Genomic DNA, 22,211 nt, shown 5'->3' on the forward strand with positions numbered 1-22,211 from the left:
TGGAACACATCCGGCCCAATCTAGAAGGACACAGGAATAATAGATATCATTCAGATCATAATTAGCCATGTACTTGCAATAGCGGGATGTAAAGTAAAAGGAAAAACACTAAAAATGTTGTTTTTTTGGACTGTGACAAAGAGCTTTTTAAATGAGTTTGGGCATTTTTAGTGTCTGACTCATGTCTGGAGATTTCTGCTATATTCCAGAATCCTTTAACTTTTGTGTTTTTTCTTTCTGCCTTTGACAATGACACACTAATAGCTTCAGGCTTCCTACTGCCTTCTCGTGCATATGGCCCTCCTTTGTTTTCTGTTAGAGAGAAAATGTCAGAATTTTAGATGGTGGTTTTTGCGATCATGGCAAGAGTTAAGGAAATTTTGGTGGATCCAGTGATGACTGATTGAAGCTTCTTCAGCCTGAGTTTCCACTTTTTATCTTTGGTTGCCTTTTGTTTCGTGAGACCACACCATAAACTCATACCAGGAACGAGGAAACACGTCTCTGAGAGCCACTGAATTATCACACATATGTAAGTAGAACATTTTTGTTATTTCACCAAAGCTTTCTACAAGGCATTCGTGCTGGGGTGGCTATCAGTGCTTGTCAAGAATCCCTGCACAAATAGAGGTCTGCAGATCTGGGACCTCTGTGTCTGGTCCTTCAAACAACTGAAATCTCTCTTTTCTTATCTTATTCTCATGCAATTATCTACATCAACAATTTTATAAGCATGAGTCTACATGCATAATCAAATGATACTACTAAATCCATTATAATTATTCAGATAATATAAATCTAAGATTGACATTTCAAAAGTAGCTATGGCTTGGGAAGGCACACCAGGATTTTGAAAATTCATCTTGAATTCGGTTTCAGAAAGGATCTGGAACTCTGTTAACCAGCCCACCTTTGGCTTTCCATGAGACCTAGACTTCTGACGGCCCACATCTCTCTGAAAGTAAGTCAAAGCCCCAAAAATGTTTGTGCTATTTCCAAGCAGTAGCTTGTGATGACCCACACTGCATCCAGAAATCCAGGAACACAGCACATGCTGACAGCACCCAGATCTCACTGCATCGTGTTGACCCATCACTGCACTTCCTCAAACAAAGTACCTTCTTCCTTTTGACAGTGCAGCCATGTAGCGTGCTGTTAGCATGCACATCAGCTCAATGGGAAAAGCACAGACCTGCTCCTCCTCAGAACATCCTTTCCATCCATGCTGCGTTGGTGCTTGATAAAAAGGTGCCCAGAAAGAGAGTGATATGGACATTAATGACTTCACTTTGGCATTTCATGGCAAGGAGTTTTGACAACAAGTGCACACCTATACTGGATTGAAAGTCCAATTGTACCCAGCAAAAAAAGAGTGGTGCATGTGAGAGAGAAAAAACAAAAGCCTGAAGTCTTTACTTACTGGCATAACTCAGAAGTAATTCTTTTGATGGCACAGTGGTGTCAACCTGATAGTGGAAGATGTCTAAAGATGGCAAAGACAGATGAGCAGGAGGTTGGCAACAGGATGCAGAATAAAGTGAGAACAGATGCATATAGGATGAGCATAAAAATAGAACAAAGCCCAGAGCCACAATTTTGCAACGAGAGCAGCAAACTATTAATCGCAGCACGGAGTGACAGAGCCTGCAGCACCCAAGCAGCCACAGTCCTGCACCTTTGCAAATTACACATACATTGACAGAAAAAAACCGTACCAGCTCTCCCACATTTCACTAAATGAAGGCTCTAACTGACTGTGTAAAAGTGAGGAGGAGTTCCCCGTGTCACTGTACAAAGCTAAGAGGCTTCCAGAGATGTTAAATTGGATCTGACCATTATCTTGTAGGCTCCAAATGAAGCTGGCGGGAGTGATTAAGCAAACGGGTTGTGAGGAAAACCTAAAACATTCAGAGAGGTAGAAAAAAAAAATAGCTTAGTGTAATCCTTTGCGTATTGTTTTTCCTTTTTTTTCCCCTTTTCTTCTGCTTAAATGCTGGCGAGTAAAAAGGGTGATTAAATGGCATTGAAAACATACAGCTAGGGTCTCCAGGAATCCAGGAACATGAACACTAGCTTAAGACTGAGGAACTGCAAGTGCTTGAGATCAAGATATCGAGTGGAGAAGGAGAAAAGGAGGGCATACTGAGCAGAAGGCCCCATATTACCTTAGGTCTCAGGCTGCCTGTAGGTCTAACGTTGAAACCAGCGGTGTCTGTGCTTATATTTTCCTTGGATCTGTATCACTTCTGATAGTGTTTCAGTTTCCTCTATTCACTAAAACAGCCCAGGAAAAGCCAAGGCATTGTTTCAGGGATGCTGCTCCCATCCCGGCCCAACGCACAGAGCTCTTCCACCCAAGACAGGCTTTGTGCTGCACTAATGGGGCTGGTCAGGGGGAGACAGGGCTGAGAGTGAAAGCTGTGCTCCAGGCTAAGAACACCACAGGAGCCCCAAGAGTGCTGTGTTCTTGGACGCCCTTTGAAATTACCCTCTGACGGTACTTCTGGGACCCTGTCTCTTTGCTGACCAATCGGATAACCTTTTAAGGAACAATTATCATATTTTGTCATGGGAGTTTTGCTTCAGTATGCAGCTCCCTGCACCTGTGTTTTCTATAGCTTTACTATAACTGGGTAAGCAAATAGCATCCAGGGGTGAGACCTTTCCTTGTAGCCTGTGGCTACATGACCTGGCTACGTGACCTGAGCCTTACCCTTCAGCTCCTTACTCACGGTTATGCTGTGACACCAAAAAGATTTATGCTTTTGGGGGTCAACACTGCAAATCACAATGTTCTCATGACATCACGTGCAAGCTGCCTGGTAGAAGGACATACAGGACTAGTCGTCATTCACAGTAGGAGAGCTTATCTCTGACATGTTATTAAAAAAACAGAGTCCTTCATCATGTTCTGAGGAGTTTAAGCAGATGGTTTCCACTGCTCCCAAGCCATGGATCTGTGTTTATACGTCGGGACACTCAAGGACCTGAGAGTTCATGGGACTGAGGACGACCTGAAGTTGATAGAACCTTGCACTGGTGGCCATGGCCACTCTCGTGCTTCCTAATACTCCAGAGAAGAAAGACTACAGCCAGGAGGAACACAGAAAGAAATAAGCAATATCTAAGATGGGCACTCTCAGCTAAGGGAGGAGTAAATTCTGATACTTTATTTTCATTTTTTATGATAATAAGACATTTCATACGAGAGACCTGACATTACTCACACAGGGCCGCACTGTGCATTCATTTAGAAATGCCACACAAAAATAGCATTCATCCATCCTTTGGCATGCAAGAAGCAGATTTCAGGCAAAGGCGTTCTCACACTCACACTCCATTCTGGCTGTGATAAACCCTGTTACTGCAGTCCCACACTTAAGCTTCCACCTCCCTTCCCCCAGTTTCTACCTTCACTTTCCCTTCTTGTTGTTTTGTCAACATGAAATTATAAAGCTGCTTCTAGCAAACTTAGGAACAAAATATGGCACAAGTTTTATTACTAGAGCAGGAGACAATACTTTGTTTTCACTGCTGTTTTGCTGTATTATCTATTGCCCCATGCTGAGTCAACGGCAGGTGTATAAAATGCACCATTTTGAAGAGTAAATGCAACAGAATACATAAGGGCAAAGATATTTTGTACTGCAGTGTCATTAACAAAGTTTTCATACTGGGCCAAAATAGCTTTCCCAAGACCATACATATCTGAAATTCATTCTCTGAAAATCAGTTGTTAGAAAAATGGATTTTGTACGGCTGGAGAAATTAGGGGAAATAAATGAAGCAGATGGGAGAATGAAAGAGATACTGAAATTTCTCCCCTTATTTATTAAAAGATAAACAGAAAAGCAGAATTCCTTGCAGAGTACTGCTGAAATAAACAGCAGAACACAGTCAAAGCCAGACTGAATCGGGCAAGAAGCACAGTTACGGTTCTGCAGCTGCCTGTGCAGAAGTGATCAAAGCAACCAAGTGTCCTCCATGGTTGTCTTTGACTCCTCAACCCAAATGAGCAGGAAGCATTTGAGATGGATCAGTGGGCAAGCAGCCTTCAGAGAGGATCCAGAATGAGGTTCAAATCCTGTAAGGTACCTTAATTGGTTTGACAGTGCACCCAGCTTAAAACAGCGAAGAAGCCAATGAAAATTAATGAATTAACTCAAATGACATCACAGACTTAGATGGGAAGTATTCCTAAGAGAAAATGGTGGTAGAAAGACTAGTTTCAATACTAAATCAGACCAATGGTCCATCTAGTAGTAGATATAAAAAACTATAATGGACAGTTATGCAATAAGATACCCACCGGGGAAATTCCTAATACTTGGTGATTTTATTCTGGAGTAAGAGGGCTTACGTATTTCCTTCTTTCCTAGAAGGTAAGAATACCTACAGATATTCTTCATACTATGGCCTCGTCTTTAATTTTTCTCCTTTTCTGCCTCACTATCTAGTGGCAGGGAACTTCAGAACTAATATATTTTCAAAATCCTTTTAGCTTTTAGTAGTGTTATGGCCATGCAATCATTCCCTTGTTTGAGTACTGGGACAGAAGTTGAACTGATCATATTCTTCTAGTGTATACATTTCACACAACAGATCACATCAACCTTCTTGTTGAGCTAAGCACAGGAACTTTGACTCCTACAAAATACAAGCTTTCCAAAATTCCAACAATATTTATTGCTCCTTATTGCTCTTTTATCTCTTTCAAAATGCAGCAACATGAACTGACCGAGAAGTCAAAGACAAGAATAGCACCCAGCGTTGACATGTTGAAGATGTTGATATAATTCTATATTTCTAATTTTATTTTTATCAATCTCATTCAGTGAGAAAACATTTTTAGTACAACAGGTCCATATTGTTTCTTAGGGCTTCTTGATGAGTGGTTTTCTCCGTGATACAAGAGAATGCCATCAGATGCATTATAAAGAATGCTCTCTGACCAGATTTGCTCTGGAAAAGGGGACTGGCATCAAAATGAAGGTGTGAAGTCTCAAAAAGTTTTGTCAAGCTCCACAGCTCTGACCTTCTAAGCAGTGTACTACTTAGCTTGATATAAAAGTTTTGCACTCGTCTTTTGCAACACATCAGAGTGTTTCTGTAATTTTCCTACAGATTTTGTAAGGCAAACGGAACACAGCCATAACAGAAGTTGCCTTATGAAGTATCACATACATACTGTCCATGGCAAACATAAAGAAGCACCAGGAAGTTGATTTCCATGTAAGGTCTCCAAAATTAATTAACGGTGAAAAAAATTCTGTAAGACACAGTAAGGGTCCTCTCATCTCTACACACACAGATTTTAAGGTCAAAGGGGACTGTCCTCCTGCATAACAATGGCCACAGGACCTCCACACTGATTTCTCTAATAAGCATACGGTACTTTGTGAGCTGTAATCCATCTTGAAGGGGAACGTCCAACCTCCATTCGCAACTCATTTTTACAGTTTGATGAACTCATCAGCAATAACAACAAACTGCTTCAGGAGGAGGAAAACAGAATCCCAAATAGTCTGTGAGATCGAGACTCCACTAAAAGCACGTCACAAGAAAAGGTGATGTTAGAAATTACTCTAATTTTTATCTTAAAATTTAACCTCATTTCTTCAGTCCCTGATTTTAGCGAAGGGAGCACTGTGGCCGTGTATCATTTACTACCTCACATTAAGGGAATATTAGGCAGATCCACTGAAATAATTCTCAATCTAGAAGAAAAAAAAGGTCAATATTAGAATTTGTATCTTTCTTAGCCACTACGTCCTAAGTGCAGTATAGCAATCCAGACACTTCAATAAAGTTGAACATATTCATAACTCTGAGTCCTTACAGAGAATGTTACATGGGCTGTTCTTCATGTCTGCAAGATACACATATGCTGACAGCTTGTGACAAGAGAAAACAAGAAATTAATGCAGATAAGAATGTACAGGTATCGTTCTAGCTAAAGGTCATAAGTAAAATCAATCTTGTATGGGAAGCAGATTTCCCATTACTGAAATATCCCTGGTATCTCATGACTGCAAGATTGCTCAGTACATCTCCAGTAATAAGGTTAACTCTGGCCAGTATGACTTATCATATCAAGAGTTATATAAGAATTATGCTCAGAGAGCAAAAGGTGCTGGAATATGCAGAGGATGCTAATCGCAGCAAGGAATATTAATTGTGGTGGGGCTGGCATGAAGCAGAGTGGCTGGAAATAAAGGATCTTTGAATGGTAGTGTCTCACCTAACACAGAGTTTGTGGGATGTGAAAAATAAGGGCAATTACAAGATAGCATCCTAGTGTAAGCTAGCAGGGAATTCTGGTGGAGGTGGCAAGGAAGTGACCACACACACTACTTTTAACTGCGTTTTATTTGGGGCCAAGACAACACAAGAGAAAAAAAAGAAGGAAAAGGAGACGTAGGATAAAACTGAATTTCACAAACATCATAAATTGTTTTACAGAGGGAAAGAAGTATTCTGGAACACAAAGAAGAAAGGACAAGAAAACCACCATTTGTCTGAGCTCTTGTGCTCTCTAATTAAGAAAAAGCAGCTTTGCAAAGTCACAGAGACACAGAAAGATAAATCCCACAATATATGATAGTAAACAAGGAATGCAGGGGGGAAGAAAGATCTAAAAGTAGATACTGTGTGCAACCACCAGGTGGTTGAGAAGTGTATGACATATGGGGAGCTGAGAAGAAGATCAGATGGCAGAGAGGATGATTGAGTGGATGCCAGCAGGGAAGAGGCCACATGAAAGACCAAATCCAAGAAATTGGGTCTATGTATCCAAAGCTTGAGGTGACAGTGTTAAAGCAATGAGATAAATGAATCAGCTCTCAAGGCAGCAATGATGATGGATAAGGTGGGATAGGATCAGCTGCCAAAGGAGTGTAAAAGGGTTCTAGAAATATTCAGAAATGCATCACAGAGGGGAGGAGGGGAAGAAAGGGTATGGGAAGGAGTTGTTCATTTATTTGGAAGAAGATAGGAGCAGAAGGCATCGGATTTTATTCACTGTCTCAGTGTCACTTTGCTTTGTGGAATTTGTTAATGACTTTGTATAATGGTACTAAATGTGAGAGTGCCAGGAGACTGTTGCAGGCTCCATCCTCATTGAGGTGCGTTGTTTCTCTGCTCTGGTGGCTGGATATGTAGATGCAGGGCTTGCAGGCTGCTGAGCTCCATACTGGACCTAACTTGAATGCTCTTCAGAGTCCTTGCAGGGGCTCTACTGAGGCTGGCTCTCACTAAAACCCAGAGGAACTGAACAATGAATAAGGGGCATGCAAGCCAGCATGTTCACACTTGGCATACCAAGTCTGTGGTGGTGAGGATGCTCAAACTCTTTCAGAGATGATATTTTGAAAAAGAATAGAAGGAAATGGCTGGTTCCATATCTTCACTGAACCTTACAGAAGTTCTGGTTAGTTCCAGAAATACCTTCACCTCTGCCTGTGAGCTCAGGCAATGTAATGCGATGTCATGGGGATGTCCCAAAGCATCCTGCAGAGCAGCTCTGTCAGAGGTGCAGTGATCACTGAAAACCCTTCTCCCTAGTACAGACTGAAAGTAAACTTCCAAATCTACCTCAAATCTATAGTACTCACATCACATGTATCCTGAGCTTTCTTTAAAATAAAAGGGCAATTGTTTGGGCTCTCTGCTGAGCAAGGACAAAATCCTTGATTTTGTTCACAATAGTATCAACTTTCTGCTCTAAGTAAGGATTCCAGCTTCTTTAAAAATAAAATCAGAGATTGCAGTCCCGTCTGAAAACAGTTACTCTGGGCCCAATCCCAGAAGGTGCTGAGTGCCTCCAACTCCCACTGCATTCATGGGGAACTAAAGCTGCTTAATGCTGTACATGATCCTGGAGATATTCCTGAAGTGTAAGAGCCTGATTCCCCATATCTTTTAACCTGAGGCACTGCTTATTCCTGCAAATAGAGCACAGCTTGACCCTGCAAGTCCTTAGCATGAAAGGTTGCACTTACTGCTGTGCCCAGTACCACTGACAATAATCACTGCCATCCATAATAAAGTTTTGCAGGATGAAGCCTTAAATAAAATTTATGTCACTGACCTACAACCAACAGCTGCAAGAAAAAAGTAAGACTGCAGTGAAAATTCCCAGCCCATTAATGTGGATATTGCACTGCCTCCGCCTCAGACAAAAGCTGCACTCCCTCTATCCTTCAGAAATGGGCAGTCCAAACAGTCCTACTGGACTCTCATTAAACAGCTTTTACTGAGTTTCACTATTTGATGTAAGGCCTGAAAATTTAAACATCCTTAAATATGATTCATCACAATCGTGCTTGAGAGATGATCAGCGAGGTGAATGAATTCCTTGTCGCAGTCTCTGCTGTGGAACAGACAGATGTTAGCTTAGCAGCAGTATTGGGCTTTAAGTCTAGCAAATCATTTATTAAAAAATTAATGGAATAATGGGGATGGGGCAATGAACGCGAGCTCTCCACAACCTAAGGAGGAGAGAGATTTGATCTGGCTGCATTGTCCCTATTTGTGCCACTATCTGAGAGCAGCTACAAAGAGCACCCAGGATTACCTTCATGCATCTGGCACAGCACTCCGAGTGTGCCTCCGTGTGTCGCCTGCCCATGAAATGGTTAAAACTTAAGGTTACCCATCCAAGGAGTAGAAAATGAAGGTTCTCAGTTTGATGGACAACAGCTCAGAGATCCCTGATGTCCCAAAATATTAGGTTTCTCTTCTAATAATGTTGGAAATATTGCCTACTGTCATGATTAATCTTAGCAGCATCTCCGGCTGATTGCAGGTGACGCAGTCACAGCGCAGTGCCTGTGTTGGTTTCCACACACCGTCAAATCTGCTACAAATGCCGGGGTGAAGGGGAAAGAACTGTGATACCGGGTATCCCGGTGGCTAATAGATTGTGACATGAAAGAAGGAAACCTTTATTTTAATTCAAAAAACAAAAGCCAAATAGCAAAACTTATGTACGTGCCTAACTTTTTTTTCCTTCCTCAAGTGGAAAACATTCGCCTGCTAACAACTCTTGGCTGGCATCAAGGGAAAGTGGAGGTATTTGCAGATGTGGAGGAAGACATACAAAACATTTTTCAAATCAAAGGCTTGAATTATTGCACTGGGTTCATGAAGTTTCACAGGCATGTAGACACACCATTGTCTGCACCCTGGAACAAGCTGCCCTTTCTTCGGGAAGGAAAAACAACTCAATGTTTCTTACAATCCGATCTGTATGTATCAGGGAGCTATCTATATTTTGAAATTCTTTGCATTGTCTGTGGTAAGGGTGTGCTGTTTTGGCCCAACAATGGCAACATTGATTTTAGAATTTCAGAATTTTGGTGCATAGAACAAACTGTGAAACAAAACCGGCCTGCTCTCAATAGTACAACAACAGTGCTCTTATATAAACTTGCCTTTCCTATGCCATTTTACATAGTCAAAGATCAATACCGCTCATTCAGCCAACATTATTAAAGCCATTTATCAGCGACTTTTTTTTTGTTGTTAATAAAAGGATTTTGCCGACAAAGTTATGTCATCTTCCGCTCACTTGGTAGCAGAGCAGATAATTAGCTTTGTTGTCTCCTCAACAATTGGGCCTTGTTTATGAACTTACATTTATTAAGTGAAAGTATTTGGAAACTGATGGTACATTGAAGTTTGGTTGCCATGGGCAATAATCATCCCAAAAAAGTCATGACCTCCCTGTTATGCAGCTAGTAACTAATTGAAATGATACAAATTACTCCGATTCTCTGTCTGCCAATTTAGAGGCTGGTTGTGGTCAAGGGTCAAATGAGCTCCTATTCATGAAACTATGTTTGAAGTGGCTGCTGCCATAGCAAGGGGCTTGGTGTGGACGCGGCGACTCCTCTGGACATTACCCCATACTGTGGAGGAGAGTGTTGCACAGATAGCAAAACAATAAGCCTACCACCACTACCTTCAGCCGACACATCAAAAGCTTCTCTGTGTCAGTCATTTCGCAGTGGCTGCCTCTGACCAGGATATGCTTTACTGGGTAGAGATAAGTGCTGTATTCATCCCCAAGGGCTACCTTACACATTTAACTGGTGCTACAATGCTTTCGGAGGTAGGTTTAAGAAATCAAAGTATCGCTCTGTTTGCACTCGGTTCAGTAGGAAAAACAAAGATCTCCTTTTCTTTGAAAAATAGCAGAAGAAATTGAAATCACATAGAGCATCTGAAGCATCGTCCTTTAAAAACATCCAAAATAGCTCAACTATGTGCTACAGGGAGACAGCGTGTTTATCTCAGTAAATATGGGGACCTCAGCAATAAAAAGTCAGTAGTGCAATGAGCGTTTATCCTTTAGGAAATTCAGTGCAATTCCAAGCAGTGTTGCCCAAAGGCTGATTAAATAAATGCCAAATATACTGGTTTACTGGGTGAACACTCACAGTGCCAGTAAAGAGATTTCTTCCTTTGTGTAAGCTTCTACAGCTTTAACATGTCTAAATCTATTAAAAACGTGATAGAAGAAACCATGCCACATGAACAAGTCAGGCTCCTTGGATAATGAAGATTAACATTTTCTATGTTTCAACATTATTTGAAAGATTTACTTTGTAGTTTTAGTACAGCATGTTTCAACAAATATTTCTGTCAACATCAAACTTGCTGTAGGCCAAACCAATCGTGTGCTGCACCATCTATGAGGGGCAGAGAGGATTCTTACAGCTGGATTGTCTCTTATCCAGCAACTTTTTTCTCATTAGAAGATACCAAAAATAGTCAGTTGTACAGCTACTATCAGATCGTGTTATTGTGCTCTTTGTATCTGCTGTAGTTTCCAACCTGGATTCAAGACATGAGCATGATACAGTCACAGCCACCAGCTCACAGCGCTGACGGGGCTGATTTGCCAGGTTTCTGGTCAGAATTTTAACGAGCATTTTGTATTTTAGCTTTTGAAGCACTTCAGTCTTTCAGGTTTTGATTGCCATTTTCCCTAATATCTTAATATGTGTTCACTGTGCTTAGCAGTATGTTTCTTACACTCAATCTACCCAAAACACAGCACGGTTTTAAGATGTCTCTCCGACGTTCACTGTTTGCAGGCATAGGTACGAGGTAGAGTGAAACAGAGAACAGCAATTCAGTTCCTAAGAAAACTGTATCTTTTTTTTTCTGTTTACATCAGTGTTTTCCTGGAAAAATTCCTACTTCTTGTCAAGCAATAAAAAATGAAAAGCATTCATTTTAAAATTAAATACGGTTTTGAAGCGTTGTTTTTAACGAGACACTGTCACTTAGAATAAAGCGGGTCATGAAAAACATTCATAGAAGAAAACCAAATTTTCTTTTATATACACACACAAAATTAACTAAGTGCTATTAAAAAGTCTTCCAGTGCTGTTCCAAGTCAGCACTGTCATCAGATGTCCTGTTGTGAAGACAGTTAAGAATATGCCTTGTGCTGTGACAAGACATGGAGCGGGGTGGAGAAGACACAGCATTGCTGGTTCACCCAGGCTGGGGGTCTTAAGAGGAATATTTGGACATGGTTCTCCAACCTGCCACAAAAAGAGAGTGAAAATCATCTTCATGATTAAGGTTAAGAGCACTGTGCCAAAGAAAAAGTATTTCCTCACTATAAAACCTGTGTTAATTCCATCAGGTCTTGGCTAATTCCTGCTCTTACACAGAGTATTTGGCCAACAGCAGCCTGCTTCTCCCACTGACACCTGGGTGAAATGTCTGTCCCATCACTTCCATGGAGTCACTCCTAATTTGCACCCTCATGAGAGATGATTCAAGCCAACCTGTTGGAGCTATAATGAAAAAACAGAAATGTATAATTTCCCTCACCGAATCTACCATACAGTTAAACTGTGTAAGGCTTTCAGCTCTAACGAATTGCATTGGACTCCATCTTCCAGCCATGAGTGCAATAATATGGGCAATTTTCACATCTGCATCCTCAAAGACAATTCAGAAAAACTGTTTCAGAGTGTTTCTTCGATGCCTTGGCTTTGCCAGCAGCATCCCTGACTTTGGCTATGCAATACACACGTTTAACATCACCCAAACACGTTTTAGCACGTGGGAACATAGCAGCTTAAAAGAAAGGGCAGGGATTCGTTGAATCAATGACATGTTTTCTTCCCAGTGTCTAAGTACAGTGCTGGGTGTTTAATCTGCATTTTTAAAAAGCCTATAAACATACATTTACACAATAAAACATGACCATCTGAAAGAACCATTACAGCCAATTGTCCTTTGTGTCCACTAATTCCTTCTGTTCCCTCCCAAAAGGTCTCCTTGAGCCTCCCTTGGAGCCCCTACTTCCAATAACTCCCTTCCTCCCCAAGGCTGCCAGCCCTCACCATGGGGCCAGCCTCCCCCTGGACGGCAGGAAAGCTTCATTGCTGATTAAATGCAACCAAAGAATGTAATGAAAAAAACAAACACTGCCATGAGAGAAAATGGATGCACAGCCCTCCTCTGGGATATATCCCTCCTTTTAGTAGGGGTGTGTTACCAATTTGATGAGAGCAGAGCCTTCAAAATACCCAAACTCATAACCCTTATGCAACTCCTATGGCTGTTCAAAAGAGAAAAAAACACATTTTTGAGGAATTACTAAAATACAAATGTGGAGTTCTGTGCATATACATAACTACAGACATATGTAGACATATATAAGTAGTATTTCCAAAAAAACCCTGCTTTCTTCCAACACAGGGTTTTAGCACAAGAGCCACTCTCACAGCTCTTTGAAGTGAAGCTCATCCCATCACATTTTGCACAGGTTCGGGCACCTTGTGATCTAAAACCCTTTGGAACAAAATCTCACCCTTGAACAGAACTGGGAAGTACCCCAGCAACCCACTGGGCAAAGCACAGAGTCCTGCTGTACCTCAGCAACTTTCCTCTTGGTGTCGGTGCATCAGCTCAGAGCAAAGGAGCTCCATGTCAACCTTCAGACTGCTGCAGAAGGTGCCACAGGCACCCACAGGGCCAGATCCTGAGCACAGATCCCTGGAGAGATGGGGATGATAGATGCTGATGCATATCTTTAATCTCATCCTTTTGCTCTTTAAGAATTTTCCCGTCTCAAAATGTGTCGTTATGTGTTGAATTGTTCAACAGTACGAAAAAGTTTCCTTAAACAAGCAAAATTAATTAATACACTTGGCTAAAATTCGATGAGAACAAAAAGTAGATACAAAAATGGCTATTAACTGCTTGCTACCCAATCGCACATCTCAACAAATAACAATGGTCTGTTTATGCTGCATTACTCTTCTCTAATCCCCACATATTACTATAATTATTAACTACTGGTCCTAAAATCTATAGAGTTATCATTATTGTTATTATTATGAAACTCAATCTCATTTTCATGTCATAAAGATAAACCAAATCTCATTTCAATTAGTTGCAGCAGGAGGGAATGAACTTTAAACAGACATTTAATTTCTGAAAAAAAAATTAGGAAGTTCTTCATGGAAATGTTATGGCATTTTGAAACAGATTAATAGTTCGGTATGAACACATCCACCCTGCAGCTAAATGACGGCGGTGCTGCGATCAGCAGACAGGTTAAATGAGCAAAATCAGTTGATACCAGTGGTTTGGATCTAATCAAATAGTATTCATTTTTATGACTTTTTAGCTACATTATTTTTTCATCCCATGTGCTATCGGAACTGCTGCTGTGGGCTCTCTGATCTGTAATTGGGTTATCCTTGTCTTCAATGCATCTGATGGCTGAAGAAGGGCCAAAGGGGTGCTTTGCACTCCTGCTCCTGGCACAAATGGTTCAAAGTCGCATCGTCTCCACATGGAGCCCATGAACGTGACATGGCTGAAGGATACCATACTGCGAAGGGTGCAGTGCTGGGTCCTCTGGGTCACAGAAAGGGAATTCAACACAATGTAGTTATTCATCAACTGAATCCCTGGTACAGCCAAAAAAAGAGATGTACTCAACACTATGACAGCTACCTCGATGGGGACAGAACCCTGGAGCCTTGGGAAATCCTAGCACTTGTGACATCATTAGGTAACACATGTCTTGGGCAGTGTCCTTTATATGGAGATATTTGCAAAGCTACAGAAGTTACTTAATTATTCATTGTAATTATTTATTGCCCACCAGACCCAAGTTTGAAGCCAGGAGCCGCAAATCGTATATATGTATGTAGATATATAAAGGATGGCAGCAGCAGGGATCTTATTGCCTCCCCCTTATCTGCCAACTCTCCCTCCGCTTTTTCCCCCCAGTTCGATAGGGAAAACCAGCATCCGTGCTGCACTGCACCTCGCATAGAACACCTCCCCCTCCTGGTTAGCGCCCACATTACAGCCGGAGGAGACGTCTCTCCCACCCCTTCTCTCCAGCGGCAGTTTACACTATCAGGTTTTCATCGTCTCCTGAAGTTTGTTTAGGCTTCAGAACCGTTACATGCTTGACATTAGGCCAAGACTACAATATAGGAATAAAAAGATACCCTCTAGATGCCCGCAAGCATTTCGCAGAGCATGTCGATGCGATTTGGATCCAGCCCCATGAAGGCAGCGCAAGGAAGTTTCTCCTCCTCCTGCAGGCAGTTCCTCCATTCCCAGCACTCAGGCAGCCAGAGGTGTCCCACCAGGAGTCGCCTTGCAGAGAGGCAACAAAGTCCAACATCCCCGATCAGAATATCAGAACTAAGTTTGAATCAAAGGATCACAGAAACCATACAGTCGTTCTGGTTGAAAAAGCCCTTCAAGCTCCCCAGGCTCACCCCCAGCCCACCCCCATGCCCACTGCCCACATCCCCACAGCTCTGGAACCCCCCTGGGAATGGTGACCCCTCACCCCTGGGCAGCTGTGCCAGTGCCCAACTGCTCCTTTTAAGATGAGATTTTTCCTTTAAACAACTCTAGCTCTCTTTTATATTATAGCACAGCATTTAGGAACATAATTACCTGCCATTTTTTCCTGCAGGACTCTCTGACTTCAGGGCCCTTAACAACCTTTTAATGGAGGGTTGGGGATATTTGGCTGCAATAAAAAATGAAGTGGCTTGTTTCCTTAAAGTAGATTAATCTTGAATTAAGGCTGTGTAATATCATTTGAGGTCTCTGGTTGCTCGAGCAGTGCTCACAGAGCTGGCAGCAAAGCTGTCTGTTGGCCCAGCAATGGAATTCCCACTTGCCCTTTTGCTGCATGTGTATATTAACACCATTTATTTTTAAGGAAAAAAAAACCAAATCAACTGCAGAAATTCATCCAATTATCTCATGTGAAATTACAGGTAAGATATAACAAAACATGCAGCCAAAATGGTTTCTATTTAATATTGTCACAAAGCACAGAGGGCTCCGCATTTCTCTTTCCTGCCGAGGCACCGATGGCACCAAATGCAACAATAACCCAAAAAGAGCTGGGAGAACTCTTGGAGAAAGCTGAGAAGTTCCACACGAATGTTACCCATCAGCAAAACCACATGGCCAAGATTGTTAAAGGCACACTCAGTATCAGCATGCACCTTTATAGTAGCTGCTTTTCAGAGGATAAGACCTTGGCATTTTATGGAAGCAGTCAGGCTCCGTTAGGATGATTCCCAATGAGCCTCCAAACTCTCTCTCTGGCCATTTTAATAACGTTGGCCCACATCACCCTACAGTCCTGTGTGCATCTACTTTAACACTTCCTCAAATGATTGAATGGCAGCGATTTTCTGAAAGCTTTTGCTCTGGATCAGTGAGTCTGCAGCCAGTCTGTAACTTAGGAAAAGCTGCTGATTACCATATGAATCACATGGATCACCTGAGTCATTCAGATCACCCAGGCTTATTTGTTTGCTCTATTTCCTAATTGTACCTGGAATCAGCTCAGTGCTTTCCCTCAACAGTGAGTTTGCCTTATTAAGCTCACCCATGCACAGCAGACATAGATTCTTTACATGCCCAGGATTGCTCCTGTTCCCATCTGTGCTAACCAGCAGCGAAGAAAGTTTTAGGGTGCTTACAAACCTCCTAGCTACAAGACTCCTAAATCATTCCAGATTATGATTTATTAGGGTTGTTAAAACACAATGGGAGATGAAATTGTTATAGGTCTTGGAAACTACAGGGAATCGTCATTTAAGCCAGGCTCAAAGCTCAAAGGAAATAGCATTCACTTGGGAACAGCAAAATACCGTGCTTATGGTGCTTTCACCACAACCAGTTTATATGCCAGAGTAACTTCCCTTTGCAAAGCAAATTGGTTTAGACCTTAAAGAATCCTAGGCATGTTACCGATAGCTTACAGTTTTGTTAATGGAGTCTCCGTATCTAATAATAATGATGATTTGTCATGATGTAGCATTTTCTATTTGAAGATTTATTTGGGATTCATCACAAATAGAGCCACATATGGAGTAGCAGGAATCAGCTATTTAGCAACATACTGTGATACCACAATAATGTCAGCTATTCAGAAGGGAAAGTGAAAAATGTAGTTCAGAGACCTCAAAAAGAATGTGGGAAGAACGAGCAGAACAACCCACTTAGAGCCAAGGCATTGGGGCTATGTAAAATGAAATCAAAAATGCTTAATGTCCCCAGATTTTCAAGACTTTGGTGTCACTTTTCAAGCCAACGCATACCGTGTCCATGTTTGTAATACGGTGGGACATTGAGACATTGTAGCTGTAGAAAGGAAGGGTGCTGCCTCAGAGTCAGTAACAGCCCTTCTGCAGTCGTGGTCACAGTTGGAGATGCTCAGTTAGAAGTACATATGTTATTACACTAGATAGTAACAATCGTGAGAATTCAATGCACGTTTTGTGATTCCCTCTTAATAAGTTACCTGCCTGTGATGTTCACTGGATGCTTACTGGATGATGGTGGTGGTGATCAAAATAAAGGCTTACGTTAGAAAATTAACAACATTGAAAATCCAGAAATTCTGCATTTCATGGAATGATAGAATTATTCGAGTTGGAAGGGATCCTTAAAGGCCATCTGCTCCAAACCCCCAGCAATGAACAGGGACACCCACAGCTCCATCAGTGCTTCCATCCCTGACCCTGGGTGTCTGCAGGGATGGGGCACCACTGCCTCTCTGGGCACCCTGTGCCACTGCTTCACTGCCCTTACTGTAAAAGCTCTTTTTCTTATATCCCATAGAAATTTCCCCTAACATGGGATGGAGGTAAGATGGAGTTCCATCTTCCTGCTCATCCTTTGTGATCAGTTCTCCTTTGCTTTCTCATTAGGGAATAGTACTAGCAGACACCAGCAGGGTTTTATGTATATGTGGATGTATGCGTATATATAAATATAATTGTGTGTGTATGTGCACACAGGTATAGGCATTTATACAGAACTGATAGTCTTCATATTAATTAGCTAGAGTTCTCCTCTTAAAGGTGCAAAAGGAAGCAGAAAACCCAACTGTTTATCTCAAGACTTGCTTCTCGTGTACCCTGTGTACCACACAGCTGGCTGAAGTATTTATTCAAGGCCACACACTTATGCCAGATGCACAGAACGAATCCATTGATCTCTGTAATAACCTCTTCAGAGCAGTGATGTTCCTTGCTGTGGAGCTTGCTGCCTAAACGTTGATCAGCCTCTGCAATTCTTGGAGAGATGTGCTGTGTGATAGCAGCCTTCAGCAAAGCAGCAGAACTGAACAAAATGTTCTGAGAGGGGTCATGGGGAAAAAATAGTCCATTAAACAGAATGTTATTGGAGTTCTTTTATTATTTCTCTACATTTCGGGGAGGGGTTTGCTATTAATATTTTTCCTCCTGATCCCTTCCATCCTGCTCGCCTTGTTTTCAACCTCCATTCTCTTTATTTTAGGGCTCTCCTCAATGGTTTATAAATGTCACCATTTGTCATGTGCAAATCCATTTGTAAAGCAGGCTCAAACCTTCCCAATTTGCCCTGCTGCAGTTCAACCATCCTCCCAGCTCCAGAGACAACCACCATTTGTTGTCTCTGATACGCCCTCCTCGCAGTGCCTGATAGTGCATCTTACAGGCCATGGGCTATCCCTTCTCTTCAAGAACAGCCTGGCATTTGGTTCAGAATAAATATAGCCTTCGGGCAGCAGTGTGCAAGCAGTATAAATGCTAACCAGCCCATCCTTACGCCATGCTGAGACCAGGTGGTGCTTTCTGCACTGTGCAGAAGAGAAGTAGGAGGATGTGAGTGGCAGAGCAACTTTGGTGATATCAGGTGCTGCTCTGAGTTGGAGAGTAGCAGATGCTCTTCCCTATGCCATCAGCACCCACTGGACATGAGCTGTTCCTTAGAGCAGCCAATGCAACTGTTTGGGTAGCCATTAGTTAGTCCAGATCCATCAAATGATTTGGTTTAGCTAAAAGACTTTTAGTTCAGGACGACTTCTGACTGAGCTGGGATAATGACTCATTATACAAGCAGTTGTGCTTTCCCAGCTGAAGGTTGACAACCTGCAGAGGAAGCAGACACCATAACCCAGATCAGCTGCATTTGTAGCAGCCCCTCAGAAATGACTTAAACAAATCCATACAAATTCTGATCCAGTGATTCTCAGAAATATAATGAAGCCTTGAACCTATCCCACAAGATGCTAACAGAAATAGCATTGCAGGCTGCAAGGCTACATTAGCAGCAGAGGGACAACCACACATGATCAATCATTCTCACTTATTCTGGCCTGGTGAGGTTTATGCTACATAAAAACACTACCATGGAGATAATAGTAAGATACTACCCTTGTACCAAGGGTAACAACAATAAGTCACTGTAATGTACTTGTGCATGTATTTTACAGAGCTGACAGGGAATACTTAAGCATGAAGGATGAGAGAATTGAAGGCTTAGAAGAGATTTTGCCTCAGACTGTAATAACATTTTCTGTTTTCAAACCTTCTTCATTGTCTTTTGTGACCCTTTTGATGGCCGAGGCATCCTGCGCTGTACCTCTCTCTGCCTCTCACAAATACTGCAATAGCTCTGTAATAACAGGGACCTGCTCTCCAAGTTCTTAACTGAAGGGAGTAGGAATTTGTTCATGGACTTCGAATTTGGAACTATAGACAGTTTACAAGCTTACCAAATGGTATCCAGAGCCTCAACTGAAAAAATAATACCAGATCTCAGAGAAGTAGATCAACAACTACGAGCTTGATTTGCTCCTCTTCATAGGACTTTACCTTTTACTTTGGTAGGTACAAGATCATTTGCTGAAATTAAACATCAATAAATTCACTGCATTTTCAACTTAAATTTTACCAGAAAAGAACTAAGCCTTGGAAAAGATAATAATACAGCACAGCTGACTCCAGTCTGACAGCGAAGGAATAAAGCCAGGAATGGCTTTGGCCCTTCATGACTTGTTAGTATTATTATTTATCAGCATTATAAAGATACTAGAAACATGGCCGAGCAGACAAGTAAGCATGGGAAGAGCTTAGAAAGAGCAAGGTACTTGTTTTCCCCAAGATAGTGCCACAAGCCAGCAGAGGGCAAATAATGGTGCACAGCTTGCATGGAATGTCAGACAGCAAAGTTTGAGTTCAGTTGGAGGATGTCCTTGCAGTCTGCCTTGTTCCCAGAGGCAGCTTCTGATAGGAAACATTGGAACACAGCACAGCCTGGGATACCAAGACCAGAGGATCACAGAACCATTAAGGTTGGAAAAGACATCCAGGTCATCAAGTCCACCTGTCAACCCATCATCACCTTGCCCACTGACCACGTCCATGTCTGCCCCGACCCAAGTACAACACCTTGCATTTGGCCTTGTTGAGCCTATACAGGTTTATGCAGGCCCACTTCTCAAGCCTGATCCCTTTGGTTGAGGTAAGATAGACCAAAATTAGGATTAATCAAACACCAATATCCTCGTTGTGTGCTAAGAGCCTTCAGAATAAGGAATAAACGAGATGGAGTGAAGATGAATGGAATTAATCTAGCTGCAAGAGGGCAGCACTCAGACAGCAAAGGCAGCTTCACCAGCAATTTCCATCTGTGATGTTTCCTCAACTTTGCCTACTTTTCCCACCTTTCACCTACGTAGCAGTGCTCACCTGAGCAACCTACCGGGCTGCTGTGTTGCTTGGGATGCTACGTATTACTACCCATGTGAGCAGTAGCAAGGCTAGGCAAATTGCTGTTTTGAAGTAATAGATGTTCAAGTATGTCCTTGGTTCAGTCAAATTATAGCTCAGTGAGATTTAACATGAGTTTCAAGAGAAAATTGTGTGATTAAAGTCCAACTGATTATTAAGAGTGTTTATCGATGTGTAGTAAGTATCGCTGTTAAATTTTAAAAACATTCTTAATAATCCTTTAGTATCTAATTATCCTATAAAAGCTCTTATTAAATTTCAATCAAATCAGCAGCTGAAATGCATAATTTAAACTAAGTGCAACAAAAGAAACATCCCAGTTGCAGAAGGAAAAAAAAACCAAACACATCAAATTAACAGCTGTTTACAGAGGTTTTGTCTTAAACAGAATGGTGTTACATTTCCTGGGGCTCCTGCACATCGAGGTGCCTGATTCAGTCACCCTTTGGTTACTTGCAGTTCTGGTTGCCTTCAAAAGCTATCTCCTCTAATAGGCTATTTGTTAGAAAAATAAATATCAGCTCATTTCTTTAGCTGAGGCTGAAACAGTAAAGTGCTTGACAGCCTTGCCTTCTCCTCAAATACAAATACATGTCTATGTATGTATATATATATACATGTAAGCTTAGAAAGTCTTGTTCTTTTACTCCACATATCTTCCTGATCTTCTCCTGGAGTTCTGCAAAAACAGGAGGGTAACCCCTTCCTCCGTAGCATACACTGTCCTGGGGGAACAGTGCAGCACTCTGTGCTCTGTGTATGGCACCAGAGCAGCAGGGACCCTTTCATAAGCAGGGTGTAATAAGAGTGATGTGATACAGGGTTTGCCCTTACCATTTGTTGCATGCCAGCCACGCTGGTGTTGTCACAACACTTAGACATACTGATCTTGCAAAACACAGGGTCACCCATAACCAGATTCAGCATAAAACACAATCAGTGCACAAAACCTAAGAGAAACAATGGCTGTGCAATCCTCAGGTGAGAAATCGTTCCACCCAAATGGACCATGAATGTAAACACTGACTAACGAGAGTGGTACAGATTGGGCCATTAAAAGCCAGGCAGAGATGAATGGAAACGTCTGAGCAGGAACATAAAACAGGCCAATTTCTGCCACTAAGTAGGAGTGGGAGTATAACAGTCCTTGTTATAGAGTTGCTGGCAGTGATGCTACTGTTAAGGCTGAAAAAGACATCACATTCCAAATCTCCCTTTTCACTTGTAAAACAGTAAGATTTTGAGCTTGATCCCTTGCTTCAAAGGTAGCCACTGCCACTGCTTAACAAAGAGAAACATGAGATGGATGGGAAGAAAAAAGTCAAGTTGGCTACTAAAGGTTATAGAGACAACCCAGAGTGGGAAGGGTGAGATTCGAGTCACTGTGAAGTTGAGTTCTGCTTTTCTTTTGCAGGTACTGATTTCTCCCACCGCAGAAAGCCAATGCAGAAATAGCCAGAGAATAACCCAGCTTTTGGTTTTATCCATCAGCAAAAGGTTTTCGTGCATCAAATCTGTTTGAGGATTCTGAAAAGGCTGATTCATGGCATGGTTTAAGAACACTGTTTGTTCCTTCAAGTTCCTGATTGCTTCCAGGGGATCCATTTGGCTTCTCCTGACTCGAGCTGAGAGTCTTTCCAAGAATAGAGAGAACAGAGGCTCTGAAGAGCTGAACCACAGGCTTTGAGGTCTGACCATTTGTCTTTGTTCTGATCAGAAATGAAACCTGAAATTTTCAATGAAGGAAAATTTGTACAATGTGGGAAATGGTTTCGGGGCAAAATTGAAATAATAATTCTAACGTGGCCTCTTAGAATGTGACCTTTTTATCTCTTAACAACATTGAAATATAATAAAGAATTTGAATATTTGAAAAGTAATTTTAACATTTGAAATTTCCACTTTTTTCCTCTGAAAATGTCAAAACAGGATATTTCAGCTTTCTGGGAACTTCTTTCCCTCCCACTTTCAATTGAAAATGAGAACTTTCAGCCTGTATTGATCATCCACGTGGCTCCCTGGGACAGCCAGCCATCAGCAGAAAGGGAAAGGTGAGGGACTGCGCCAGGTCCTGTGACACCGAGTGCAGCCATTCCTTTCCCATTGCCATTGCCCAGTGTA

At 41.8% G+C, this 22,211-nt stretch overlaps 1 long non-coding RNA gene across 2 annotated transcripts; it reads left to right on the forward strand.

Annotated features, from left to right (window-relative positions):
- The first annotated feature begins 261 nt into the window (after positions 1–261).
- Positions 262–21,925, forward strand: LOC122180963. Of its 2 annotated transcripts, none has more exons than XR_006179271.1 (3): positions 262–532; positions 880–961; positions 21,505–21,925. It is a non-coding gene; the product is annotated as an uncharacterized LOC122180963 (long non-coding RNA). The 2 variants fall into 2 exon arrangements; XR_006179272.1 differs by lacking the exon at positions 21,505–21,925 and adding an exon at positions 1,136–1,575.
- The last annotated feature ends 286 nt before the right edge of the window (positions 21,926–22,211 follow it).

The sequence above is a fragment of the Lagopus leucura genome, unplaced genomic scaffold (genome assembly GCF_019238085.1).
Source record: "Lagopus leucura isolate 7727_CA_CO unplaced genomic scaffold, USGS_WTPT01 Super-Scaffold_100009, whole genome shotgun sequence".
Taxonomy (NCBI): domain Eukaryota; kingdom Metazoa; phylum Chordata; class Aves; order Galliformes; family Phasianidae; genus Lagopus; species Lagopus leucura.